Genomic DNA, 13,942 nt, shown 5'->3' on the forward strand with positions numbered 1-13,942 from the left:
AGGATTTAGCTTTTCTATCTGCTTGTGCATGTGAGGGACAGAAGAAAGACAGAATCCAAAAGAAATAGGAAATTAAGCATAGATTGTAAAAGCCTTTTCATCAGGATTAGATTGCATCCCTCTCCTACAGCCAGCCTGCTTTCTGCACTCACCTTCCTCTGCAAAAAGTCATGATGAAGCAGAAACAGTCCCAGGGAGAAGTACAGGTTCAAAAGGCCAGAGTGGAAAGGTCCTTTGCTAAAGGAAATACCCCTCCCCAACCCTCTTTATAGAAGTATCCATTTCACCATGGCCACTAATAATCAAAGGGCTATTTCCTGGTCTTCCCAGCACAGCTCCCAGATGCAGAGCACCATTCTCGTCTCCATTATGGCAAACCCTTCCCTTTCCACCCCACACTCCCTTCCCTACCTGTGCTCCCCCATTGCTGAACCCAGCACTGGGGCACGACTTGACCCCATTTTTCAGGCTGCACAGCAAAGGAAGATGCTCCTTTTCCTATGAGCATTTCCACCCTCTCCCCACAAAGACCAAATGGGTGAATATAATGCTGCATTGCTGGACAAAATCCCGTCGAGGGGGTTCTTTATCAGCGTGTGGCTGCTGGGGAGGCGGGAAGGGCTGGTGACCTGCAAGAAAACCCACCAGCAAGAAAAGGCAGCGAGAGGGGACGTGGGAGTCACTTTATTTATTGGGTGTCGGCCGGGTACAGCGGGGGGCGGCCGGACCGACGGGCCCGGTCACTTTGCCCTGCCCCTGCGCGCACTCTCCGCCGCTGCGTGTTTAAACAAAGAAAGTTGCCCAAGCGAAGCCCCCCTACCCGCCCCTTACCCCCCCGTTAAGGTGGCTCTCGGGGGGTGGCGGGACGTCCCGTTCCCGCACGCGGTCACCGGCTCGTCCCCGGCTCTCGCCGCTCCCCGGCGCACTGACGCCCTTTCATTATTGCACTGCTCGCTGCGACCGTAACAGTAGTGCAACAGGGAAAGAGGGGCAGCCCGCCCGGTGGTCCCAGCGCTGGCCCAGCAGCCGTGGCCGCCCCTCGGCCTGCAGCCCGGCCGCCGGGCCGGGGGCACGGAGGGAGAGCCCGGAGCGGCCGGGGGGGGTGATGTCCTGGCTTTGTCCCCGAGCTCGGAATGATGCTTGGGGGTGGGGGGGTTTAAACCAAGGGCAGCGTCAGGGTCAGGCGTACGAGGAGGCGGCGGGCGCGGCTCCGTCGCAGCGCTCCGGTCCCTCCCCCGCACGCCCCCGGGCCGGCGAGGCGAGCCCGGCCGCCGTGAGTGAAGGAGCCGCTGCAGCTCCGCGCCGCCCGGGGACCGGCTCGGAAAGCCCCGCGGCAGCGGCTCCTCCGCCGCGCCCTGCTCCGGCCCCCAATCCCCTCCCACCATCCCTTTCCCTGGGCCCCGGAGGTCCCGAAAGGGACCGCGGGGACCACCTGAAATGGAAGGCAGGGCCACCCACCCGACTGCTGTCAGCCCCCAGCTGATCCCTCGCAAAGCGGAGACGAGACTGACCGCTCCCGTCCCGGCTCCGTTCCCACGTACCTCGGTGAGCAGATCTCGGGAAGGGCCGGAGGCAGCGCCCAGCCCCGCTGCGCCGCCCGACCTCGCAACAGCCCCGGCCGCCGGGCTGGCTGCCCGCGCTCGCCGGGCAGAGGCATGAGCTTTGTTTCGAGGAGGTTACTGGGATTAGAGCCTCGGCCTCTTTGTGCTGTGCTCTGCTTCGCATCGCACTGGTTTTCGGGCTGGGATCAGGCACAGAAACAGCAAGTGCGGCTATGTATCTCCTCCCATCCCTTGGTGGGTGTTTACATCATTATGTAAAATAGGCACCCTTCAAACGTCTTGGGACTCATACTATTTTAAAATGGAGCCATGATGGGTTTCTCCGGTTTCAATCACTGCTTGTGTGTTTTAAACATGAGGCCGTTTTGAATCCTGTGCGATAGCATCAAAAATACACTCCTTACTTACAACCTGAGTCACCGCAATAGCACGATTATTCGTCAGATATCTCCGCACAATTACTTGCCTATCTAACAACGCTCAGCATTTCACAACTTTTCCCTTAACTCGATGGGCACATAGGATTATTTTTTTCCTGCTGTGGCTTTCTTCTCTCCATGAAGAATAACCCTCCAAAGAAAAGACCCTATAAGCAATATTGCACTACTACCCTGATCACAAAAGCAGAGGCAATATTGATAGGGTCTCATCCTTAAGGTTAGGAAGCTGGATAATGTGTCTTGCAGCAGGTGACTGGAGGGAGCTTCATTCCATGCCTGCAAATGGGGAAGGGGTAAAAAGTTAGAAAGCAGTGCACTGCCGTATGGATCACAGCACCATGTGCTCCCGGGAGGGTGAGGATGCAGGAATGGAGTAAACCTCTGACCCCACAGAATCTGTGCATGGGCGCTACCCCTCTCTCCCAGGACATAATTAACTCCAGTGTGGATTTTACCCAGGTTTTTACACCTCCATCCCCAGTTCTCACGTTCTTCTGTGTAAATTTTTCTCCCTTATTAATAACCTCAGTCAATTAGCTGCCTAGCTGTTAGAGGCTGAGAAGTGCTATTTATTTGATTAACTGATAGTTGTATTTTGAACCTCTTAGTCACAGGCATCAAGCCCTCAGAGAACTTCCTTTCTAGGGCTGTCCTACTTGGAGAGCCCAATGTTTTAAAATATCCCTCCCTTCATTGGAAATCACAGGATTAAGTACACACCAAAAATTAGAAAGCGAAACAGGATCTCCGGGGCTGGCTATCCAGCACTGACTTTACATTAATGCACACAGATTAAACGGTGTTTGGAGACGCACGCGTGTTTTGCCCTAGCTTGTTTTGTTTGGCTTTTTCTTCTCCTTCCCCTCCCCAGCACCTTTTCTGTCCTAGGCTGGAAGGCACAATCTTCTGCTGAGGCTGGTTTAGCACTGAACGTGCTAACAGCCACAGAAATGATTCCCAGGGAGGGGCTGAGACACCTCCAGCTTCAGGGCTGCTTTGCCAACTAGACTCTTCCTCTGCAATCTGGCTCGCAGTTAACCTGCCCCAGTGCATTTGTCACGTAGGAACGCTTGAGAGTCCAGAGGAAGGAAACTTCATTCCCAGGCCATCCCAAACCAGGTCATGATTTTGACACTTTAAGCTTCTCTTTCCTCAGCCTGCTTTCCAGTGGCTTAAATAGGAGCGTAATGGAGAGACAATCCCCTAATTCATGGATTCCTGGCTAATTTATGCATGCCACATTGATCTGGTCTTTGCCATTAGAGATCCCTGGCGTTTGGCATGCTGGTGTGAGGCAGCCCTGCGTCCCCTTTGATGTTGCCTGACTTGCCCAAAGCATCTGAAAACCAAGGACAGCCAAAGAAAAGCGAAGGGGGGAAGCTCCGTTAATTGTTTGTTTTTTCTAATGGACTGATAAACAAAATCTCGGATCTGCCCCAACCCCTCCTTCTCCCCATCCTTTGTGATGCTTGTTGGAAGCAAACAGGGATCTTTTTTTCCACATTATTTATTTGTATTAACCTCTGCTCACACTAATTAAAAGGCCATGTTCACAGAGATTGCTGTAAGCAGCTCAGAATGAGTTTTATCAAACTTCTGTATTCTCATTTCCTTGGCAAAACCTCCTGTTAAATCCTGCCACTTCTTCTCAACAATCCCTGGCACCTAGACATCCAGCAAGACTGAGAACATAAAAAAAAAAAGACGCTGCTAGGCTCAGCCTTACCTTTCCATCTATTCCCGTCCAGTCTCTATTTTGTTTATTGTTTACCATGTCTTTTCCACTCTTCAGCCTCGATGTTATCTCAAACAAGACTTATACTTAATACACACAATTTAACTTCTCCAGTGGCCTGAGAGACAAACCCACTGGCAAGTTTACAGTGGAAGCATACAATCTGCACATGAAGTAATGTTAATAATGGATCGGTAGTGGAGGGGCAGAAGCACAACTTGACAATTTCTCCACAACTTAATAATTTCAGTAGTTGCAGAAGCTACAACTGGCAGGAGAGTGTAAGGGATGTAATTAGAAATGTCAGCCACAAGTTATGTTCCAAGCAAAGGCAATTAAGATACTTTGTCTTCTTGTTTCTGGATCTGTGCTGAGAGCCTAGATGTGTCTAAAAATTTTCCTTATTTCCAAGTGGTGTATTGGCACAGGACTCCCCACACCTAGCCCTTTTTTTTAACAAGACCAGGAAAATAAAGACTGACTCAATATCCAGTAATATTCCCCCAGTTTGCAAACAATGTGCAAAGCTCTAGGTCGTGCTATGTCCTATAGCAGGGAGACTCTCTGGAATGTATATGGGGGTTATTTTAAAATAAACATTTAAACACGAGATTATGAAATGCATGCTATTTATACACCAGAAGGCTCAGCATCTCTAGATATGTTTAGAAACCTCTCTTGCCTGTAATCACAGTTATAGAAACTAAATGGAAATGTCACCCAGACTAGTATGGAAATAAGACTTTGTGTTGCTCAATAATGGAAACCTTTGGGGTTTTGGGAGTGTGTGTGGGGGTTATCTTTTACTGTAGTGGAGTCATTGCTGTACATTTAAGCCCCCCCTTTTCTGGCATTAGCAGACAAATAGACTGAAGTGTCCTTATGATGAAGCTTTGGGATAAATAAAGTAGTGAGCTGACTCTCTGGTGCTGAGAGGCCTCTGCTCCTAGTGAGATCAGACCTTGTCTTCACTGGTCTAGTTTAGCAAGCCATTTCCCCTTCCCTTTGTTGTTGTTTGTTTGTTTCTCTTGTGGTTAAAGATGCCACTTGGGGCAAGCGGGTTTTTTAAATTTTCATCTCGGTTGCAACCACACAAAACATAGCAGGGCAACAAAGCTTCAGTCCAGTCTTGTTTCCCTGGTCACAGCGTTTCACTAGCCTGAGGAACGGAGACAGTTTAAAAGCCATCTTGCAATTAAAAACATTATATAGTCTTCAATATATTTTCTGCAGTGGAATTGACACTATTACCAAAGGTCAGAGCAAACACTTTGGAAACAGCTGTAGGCTGAGAGGTGGTTTAGAGGTTTCCATCCTATTTAATAATTTTATCATTGTTTTAAAACTGGGAAGTGTTGCCTTTTTAATTCTCTCTCTCTTTTTTTTTTTTTTTTTTTTAAGAGAGAGAAAATTCTTAGCATTCCAGTCCTGGCTCCTTAAGTCTATCTAGCAAGTTTGTACAAATCCATCCAGAGAAAAAGGGGATTCTTGCTTCCATGCAAGAGTCAACTTGTCTAGGTGTGAGACTCTGGAGAGTAAGGGTTTTGATAATCCTCTCTGAAAACACCACCTTCCCAAGCGCGTTTCACCCACCGAGCTTGGGGATTCTGTCACCCATGGCCACTGATCAATACATTCCCCTTCTCCTGAAATCAGGAGGGATTACACTCCAGAATGTCCTGCCATTTGATTCTTACTTATAATATTTAGTTTGTGGGTTTCAATAACCCTTTTCTCAGCAGCAACATTTCCTCGGCTGGCAGAAGCCAGATCTGCGTCAGTGAGCTCCATTAAAAGGAATGACAGAGCTCCTTAAACAGCCTAGACTTTGTAACCCCACAATACGGCTTTTCTGCATCGTGTTTACCAGCACTCTGCTGTCTGATGGAAAAAAAAAAAAAAAAAAGACTTCTGGTACTGAATGCAGGAGCAAAATAGGGCTAAATCCTATCACCTTGGAAGTGCCAATCCCACTCCTGGCCCTGCATGTGCAGCACGGCAGCTGAAAGCTCTTGTAGTTGCCTTGGCTGGGGCCAGAGCACATGCACCGCTGACCTTAGGGTCCCCCAAATAAATCTTCCCCCATGGCTGGGGCCGGACTCCCCTGTTACATACCCCAGCTGCCCAGAAACTGCCCACCCACGTGCCTGCAGGGGTAGGGGGTGCGCTTGCTCCCCGGGGCTCCAAGGCCGAGCCTGCCCGGCCGGACCAGAGAAACCCGAAGAGGGGAAGCGGCACCTCTTGTCCCGCCCAGCCGCCTCCCTTCCCCAAACCACCCATGAGCGCTGAGAGCAGGAGCGACCTTAACACAGATCTAGCACTCAATGCAATGACTCAAAAAGTCCCCCTGAAAAAAAAAAAAAAAAATCCCTCTGAAAACTTAAACCATCTGATTTCACTTTCCGCTCCAATTGGTTGTGTAGCCAGGGCGCAGGTCTGGCCTCCTCCACCACACTAATACCCTATGTGTGCTGCCTCCACAGAGGAGGGGTTCTTTTAACAAGTTTATGCAACAACAGGATGGAGGCTCTGCCGGAGCCCTTCCCCCCGCAGCCCGACCTGATTCCCCGCATTCCTCCCGCGCCCTCCCCCTCCGACCCAACTGGAGACAAACTCTGGCATCTCCACACACATGCAAATGGTTTCCCTTGCACAAATACAGACTCCTGAAGGGGCCTTTGCTTCCGAATCCCCCCCCCCCTTTTTTTTTTTGCTTTCCTCCAGTGCTTTTTTCTTTTTCTTTCTTTTTTTTTTTTTTTCGCTGTTACATTCCTCAGTCAGGCAGGGTTAAAAAAAAAAAAAAAAAAGAGAGAAAGAGTGGGGAAGGGAGGATTTGGAATGTGTAACCTCCACCCCAGGCCCAGATCTGCAGAGAACCCCATCCTCGCCCCCAGCATCCCTGGGGCCTGCCTTCAGGAGAGCTGGCACTCCGGGCTGGGCCCTCCGTGGGCTCCATCACTCCAGCCAGAGCCAAGCAGCCTTGGGAGGTGTCCCCTTGCCCTCTGTGCATGGGACATGGTCCTTGTCACCGCACAGGCCTTTCCCTGTATCACATGCCTCAAATCCTCCCCACGCCCAGGGAGGTTTCAAGTGCAGCAACTGTATTATTTTTAAAGACATACATTTATACAGGAAAACAAGTATGCATCTATTCCCCCTGTGATTTCTCCACCTCCAAACAAGGCAGGCTCACACATCTTGAGAGGCCATTTTACAGCTCGGCATCAGCCCCACCAAGGCTTTCACTAGCGTTTATTTCCACTCGCTGATGGGCTCCATGAGCGCGCGCACACACACACACACACACACAGAACAAAGCCTGCCCTGCTCCAGGGTGGCTTCCAGCTCCTTACTGGTCCACCCTCCTCCCTTAATCCTTGGCCAGGGGCAGGGAAGGGCCCCTCACGCTTCCACTCCGGTCACTCTTATGCTCCTATTGATGGCGGAGGGGGGGGAAGACACCCCCCCAGCAGAGCCCATACAGATTTCACCCTCTCCTACTTTTTAATTAATCAAAAAATTAGGAGGAGAAAGTGCCAAAGCTAAACAGGCCTCCCCATTCCTTAATGCACACAAAAATGGCAACCATGCTACAATGCAGAGAGATGGATGAAAAGAAAAGCTCTAGAGAAAGGGAGCCATGGCGGCTCAGGTTACCTCCACTGAGGCCTGGGAGCTGTACTGCATCCACCACCCTGCCTCCAGTTCAGGTGCGGAGGCTTAGCCTTCTTCTCTGGGTGTGCAAGGGAGATGGGCTTCAGCTCCTCACCAGAAACAGAGGGGCTGAAAAGGTGTCTTTTGTTTGCTCCCTTGTTCATTGAAGAACTGGAGTGTGTTATTGAGGATTCTGCTTCCCCTCATCCCTCTAAAATGGGACACACGCTCCCCCTCAGCATTTGGTCCTCCATTTTCTGCTTCCCCATGGCTCACTCACTAGCACACTCCAGCCTGGCTTGGGATGTGCAGTGCAATCCGAAAATGCTCCTTTACCTAGATTTGATTTCCAATATGACGGCTCTCCCCACCCCCACCCTTTGCTCCCAAGGTAACAGCTCAAGGCTTCAGGAAAAAAAAAAGGAGAGGAAGGTCCCATCCCCCAGCCCTCCAAACCCCCTTCTTAGCAGCTGCAAGAGAAAATACCACATCTGCCTCCAACTACACCGCGAGTGACAGTCACCAACATATTGTTATTTAAAGATCAATTCTGAACGCAATATTCCTGTTCCTAGGCCTACATCATCCCTGCGTATCAGACTCGCTCCACATTGCTATTGGGAAGTGCAGGGAGAGATTGTCTTTCAAAACCTATTGATTATTATTTAGGTGCCTTCTATTACTTTTTTTTTTTAAATTAAAATGAAGGTATCAATATTGCTTTAATCTTAACAGTAATTCCTCTGAAAGTGAAATACGATGGAACTTGAAAAATACATCAATAGGAAGCAAAAATTAAATTGCCTGTGAATACATGTGTATATATTAAAGTCAACTGAATTCTATACACAACAATAACATCCTCAGGTTCATAAAACTCTAATTTTTAAAGCCGTAGCAAGAAAATACTCAAACCTGGTCAGGACATTTTTAAAGGTAGTGATTGCTCTAAAGGAGGACAAGAGGGCTTTAAAATGTGAATAGGCCAGCTTTTTATTTTACAACTTCGACACACAAACCCACGCTAGTGGCAGAAAGGGCAATCCATTTTGTACACTGAAGCAGTCAAAATAGGGAACAAAACCCAAGGAATTTCCATACAGACCACTCAACCTAAACACAAAACAAACAAACAAACACAAGGGTAGGGATTTGTTTAGGCAATTTCTACATTTTAACGTTTGCTCGAGCCTTTGCGGTGGAGGGAAGAAATCAGAGTAGGGGGCTGGTTCTCTACTAAAATGCATTAAATAACTACACAATCCCATAATGTCAGGGGCTGGGTGTGCAACAGTAACTGATCATAAAGGATGTATTAGGACTGGAACCAAATGCTTTGACAATATTATTGCACTGCTTTATTTGTGCAGACAGTAGTGCAACATTGTCAGAGCCAGCGATACCAGCAGTCACTGTCACGTTCTGCACAGCTGTCCCTGCATCCTTTTGTAAGGGACTGTTACATTACAGTGTTAACCACAATAACGTTTTTATGTTTAGCCTCAATAAAACTCTGCATGACAAAGTTTATTTGCAATCGTAATTAGACAAGGTAAAAAAACAACAACAAAAAGTTAGTTTAAAAAAATTACAGAAAGAGAGAAAGGAAAAAGAGAGAGAGAGAGACCACTGTTAGTATGGCTTGTTAAACAAACCATTCAAGTCTTTTGCTACATGCCCAGTATATCTAGACACGGTATGTTATAAAGGTTTTATACAAGAAAATATTTTGCTACAGTAATGGAGAATAAAAGAACAAGGGACATAATTCAGCATCCTCAAATGTATGTGTTTCCATAAAATCCAAATTGGTCAGTCAATGAATCTAAACTATGTAATTTAAATAAATCACAGAAAGTGCCAGCCCTTTCCTCTGCCTTCAGAAGTTGTCTTAATTGTGCTGTGTAGTTTATGGTGGTTGACCAGTACAGATGAAAAAGGCTGATGTATGTGTATATAGAATGGTATAAATATACAGTGCTTTGATTTGCTATGGAAAATATTACAGAAATGATGAGACTTGTGTACAAAAATGCCTGTACTTCAATCTCACACGTATCTGTGTGTCACCACTCAAAAATCACAGTATAAACACCACAGATTCTTAAAACCAAATCAACAGCATTAAATCCTATAGATGTTGATAGGGACCATGTTAAACATCTAGGGGAAAGTTTCTAAAAGGGGAAAACTATAAAGAAATCACTATAAAATTTCAATGTAGATATTGTATGGAAGTGTGTAGAAATTAATAATTACTTACAAGTTATTGGTAAACAAAGCAGGTAATGTGATGCCTTGAAAGCCCCCAGAAACATTTGGGGCTTACGTTTTAAATAGGATGTGTTTAAATTATTCCAGCTCATTTCCATAGAAAGACATATAAAAATGTATAACCCAGAATCTCACTCCTTATTTAAAACCACTCCCACATGTATAAAACCTTATTTCACACACGTGCATAAATACACTGGAGGAGGCATCTATTTTAGGGTTGTTTGCCCACTCTGAAGAGGGTGGGCTGCTAAAGGGGGTCATGTTTCTGCCAGCCAATGCCCTTTTAATATTGCACTGCTCATCATAATTGCCAGTAGTACAACAGAAAAAGGGCTCTGGACAACAGCATGCTTCAGAGACTTTCCAAAATAAATGATAAATCAGTTAGAAACTTCTCCAAGTGATGGCCTTCTGTGCGTAATTTACTCTAAAACAGATTTGTTACATTCAAAAAAAAGGAGTTTCTTCAACAACCACATTGAATCAATGTCATTCTTTAAAATTAGATTTTAATATTTCACAACTCCACCTTGAATTAACTTCAGCAAGAATTTAGATAAGCTCTTTTTAGAGACTTTTTTCTTCTTCTCAATGGTAAATGTATCACACCAGAGCATGTGAAAGCAAAGACCAGAACTGGGATTGTCCTCCTTGCATTTCAGCACCCCAGTATTTTACAGAAGTAGGTGTAATGAATTAGATTAAGCATTATCTTAAAGACACAATGGAGGAGAAGTTCATATCCTTTCTATTGCTTTCCATCTGAATAGTCTGCTAAAATATTTGGTATTTATTACATACATGCTTGCCAGTAGCTTAAATTATTTCTTTTTAATTGCTAAGCAAGTCTTGCTATTTTATACAAGCATCTAAACAAGCTTTCAAAACAACTGCCACCCAGGAGTGAGATACCTTTAAAAATCATCTACTTCCAGCATGAAAACATCACTATTGTAATTTTCCTTTTCCAAAAAGAATATATGGGTAGTAAGGAGAAAACATCAGTTAATCATTACAAATCAGACGTTTCAAATAATTTTAGCAGTAAATAACATTTAAGAGTCAACTTGTTAGTCTTTAGGCTTCAAACTGTTTAGCATTTGTTTCTCTAAATTTCAAACGCAAAGCTGGAAAATGTAACTATTTGTTAAATAAAAATCACTTGAGAAATTATAAAATACTTTTATTTCGAACTTCAAACAATGCAAAGAAATCCAAACTTGGAAACAACTTTCCATAAACTGTATAGACAAGGAAGAATCGTACCAAATGCTAAAATGAATTAAACTGATTCAAGTCTGGGGGAGTTTGGGCTGAGTGAGAAAATGCACTGAATGAATTCTAGTTGTCAAAATTTTCAGAGCAGTATTAACAAAAAGCCAATTGATTTGGTCATGTCCCAACCTAATTAGAATCTTAAACTGTATCGTTCTTATTTTCTGATTTTAATTTTTCCTCCTTTTTTTTGTACAATAATTCATTCCTAATCCGGAAACCTAGGCTAGTTTGGAAATGTTAAAAAAAAAAGGGGGGGGGGGGGGAAGAGAGAGAGAAAAAGAGCAAGAAGGAAGGAAAAAGAAAAAAAAATAGAAGAAAGAATGTGCTTTAAACTTTAGGAAGTTTTTTTTTTAATTCCAGAGCCCCAGGTTTGTGTTCGAGGGTACGAGCCTTCCTTACACAACTTGAAGACCACACACTGGAGGGAAACGAAGCGGAATTGGGGCAAAGTGCAAGAATGCCAAAGAAACACTCTGGGCTGTGCACCCTGGTTTATTGCAAAAACTCTGGACTATTTAAGCAAAGCATTAGTTTTACGAGATTTAAATATTAAGCCAATATAAATACTGGCTGGAGATAGCATGTGACTTATTGCCTCGCTCTTTGGGGGGGTTGAGCAAAAAAAGAGGAAGGGGGGTCGAAATCAGGATCTTTCAGCAAAACCATTTCCGTGCTTTCTAGGGAGACAGGAGTTCTGCTACGTTGGAAAACGGGAATAGTATTTTCCAAGAGGAGCCCGGTGGTACAAACGCGAGCGGGGAGCACCCGCAAACACTCCCGAGAAACACAACCCGCGGGCTGGGGGCGGGGAGGGAGCGGGCTCAGCTCCGGCGACAAGAATTCGATTCGTGGGATCACACTCGGTGGCTCCGAAGTGTTTGCGTAGGTGAAATGTTTGGGGGGTGGGGGGGTTGGTCGGCTCACCACTATCTAGAGATTTTCAGCCAAGCCTGCCAGCCATCGGCTCCCCCCGTACTCCGCCAGCACTTCGCGCTGCACACCCGCCCCCGTACCCTCCTCTCTCCCCGCTTTCGGCCGCCACGGCCGGCTGCTGCCCGCCGCCGCTCCCGAGTTTTATTCCCGGCCCCACGGCTCCGGCCGCCGGCTCGTTCCGACGCCTCGTACAGACCGCGCGGCGGAAAAAAAACGACCAGCGAGAGCTGCGCCCGGGAGACCGCCGCGGTCCCGAGGGGCAGGAGCAGCCGCCCGCGCCCGCCCGCTCCCCCGGCAAAGCCCTCCGGCGAGCGGCCGGGGAGCCTCCGCACCGGGGCAGGGCGAGGGGCGCCACCACCCCGCGAGGCCGCCCCGCTCCCTCCGCCAGGCTCCCGCCCCCGCCGCCCGGCCCGAGGGGCAGCCCCTCGGCCGCCCGCCCCGCGGGACCATTGTCAGAGCGGCGGCGGCGCGCCCCGCCGTCACCCCGCGCCCCCCCGCCCGGGGCCCGCGGCTCCCGCCATTTCCGCCCGGGCCGGCGGATGCGGCGGCAGGGCCGGCGGGCCCGCGCGGCGCGGTGCCTGGCGGCGGGGGGACGGATCCCCGCGCCGCGGGGGGGAAAGTTGCCAAAAGAGGCGCAAAAGAGGCGGCGAGAGCGGCGCGGCTCCGCAAACCCCCACCCCACCCCCGCCTCCCGCCGCCCCGCGCCGCCGGCCGCCGCCGCCCCGGGCGCGCCTCGGCGTCGCTCCCTGATCGATCAAAACGTGGGCAAATCCTCCAGTACCAACCTCATGGCCTCCCTGCTCCAGCCTCCATCTTTGACTAGTTGACATTCAGCTCCTGCCTGACCAACTCCTCATTAGCATACCTCCCCCGCCATTGGCTCGCCCCTGCGCTAGTCTTTGCCACCGCCTCCGCCATTGGCTCCCGGGGAGGATATTTAAAAATATTATCCCCTCGCCCATTGGTGCTCGGGCGCTCACGTCACTGCACGCTCTTTATTTTAACAATGAATGCACAAACACATTCTTCCATTCACAAATTTTTTTTTTTTTCAGTAGTTTGCCCGCCTTTTCTCCAACTACATTTTCATTGATTTTTTGTTTCAACTGAGGGGGTCCCGGTTGTAAACAGATAAATCAAAGGCGAACAGAGGGGGGACCTGAGCAAATATTATTTTCTCCCTCTTTCTCTCTTTTGTTCGGCAGCGCTGGTGTTGGGGGAACACAACTGATCCCCAGCGGTCCCGGATCGGAGAGGTGTGGTCGGTGGGGGGGGCCGCTCTGCCCGAGAGCTTGCAGTTTTTCTGTGTGTATTTCGGTTTCAAAGCTCAACCTCTTTCCCGCAAGCAGAAAAGCAAGCCCAGCCCGGGCACAACAAACCGCTACATCTGTCACATTCCGAATAGCAATTATTGCTGTAGGTGGGGAGTGTTTGGCCGGGGGGGGGCGGGGGGTGCTTGCCCACGGCTGCTCTCCCTCCCGGGCCGGCGGGCAGCGGCGGGGCCGCCACGCTCCCCGCCCGTTCCTCTCGCAGCCGCGCTCTCCGCGGGCTGAGCCAAGCAGGGGATTTAATTGTGACCGACTAAAACACACCAGGTCACTTCAGTGCACTTTCATGACAACAAGAGCTTTTCCTTTTGTGCACGCGGGTGAGCTGAAATCAGGCGATATCAAAGTTTAAGGGCTAGGGAGGGAAGCTCTCTAGTATTTCTCTTATCCTGCAAATTGTAAAACGTAGGAATCGTTGAAAAATTAATAAACAAAGACTGAGAGAGTCATTGAGAGACAGTCTCTCTTACAGGGAGATAGATGTCTTCCTGATTTTCTTTTTTGGAAATATTTCTGCCATGTTGTTAACTAACAAGCTCACAACTGTGAAGTTGCTTCCCCTTTAAAATATATAGTTCCTCCTGTGGACTCAGTTCTTCAACAATTGATTTCAACAGATGTTTGTAAAATGAAAATGGTTTTATAGTCCAATATAAATGGAGTATAAATTGAGTTTATACTCAAACTTAACAGCAAAGAAACTCGGTAAACTGTGAGAAAGCAATACACTTTTGT

At 48.0% G+C, this 13,942-nt stretch overlaps 1 long non-coding RNA gene across 1 annotated transcript; it reads right to left on the minus strand.

The window, feature by feature from the left end:
* Positions 1-662: 662 nt before the first annotated feature.
* On the minus strand, positions 663-12,713 carry LOC119142459. Its single transcript, XR_005102286.1, has 2 exons — positions 12,665-12,713; positions 663-2,278 (listed from the first exon to the last, which is right to left on the minus strand). It is a non-coding gene; the product is annotated as an uncharacterized LOC119142459 (long non-coding RNA).
* Between the last annotated feature and the right edge of the window lie 1,229 nt (positions 12,714-13,942).

The sequence above is a fragment of the Falco rusticolus genome, chromosome 1 (assembly GCF_015220075.1).
Source record: "Falco rusticolus isolate bFalRus1 chromosome 1, bFalRus1.pri, whole genome shotgun sequence".
In the NCBI taxonomy this organism is placed as follows: domain Eukaryota; kingdom Metazoa; phylum Chordata; class Aves; order Falconiformes; family Falconidae; genus Falco; species Falco rusticolus.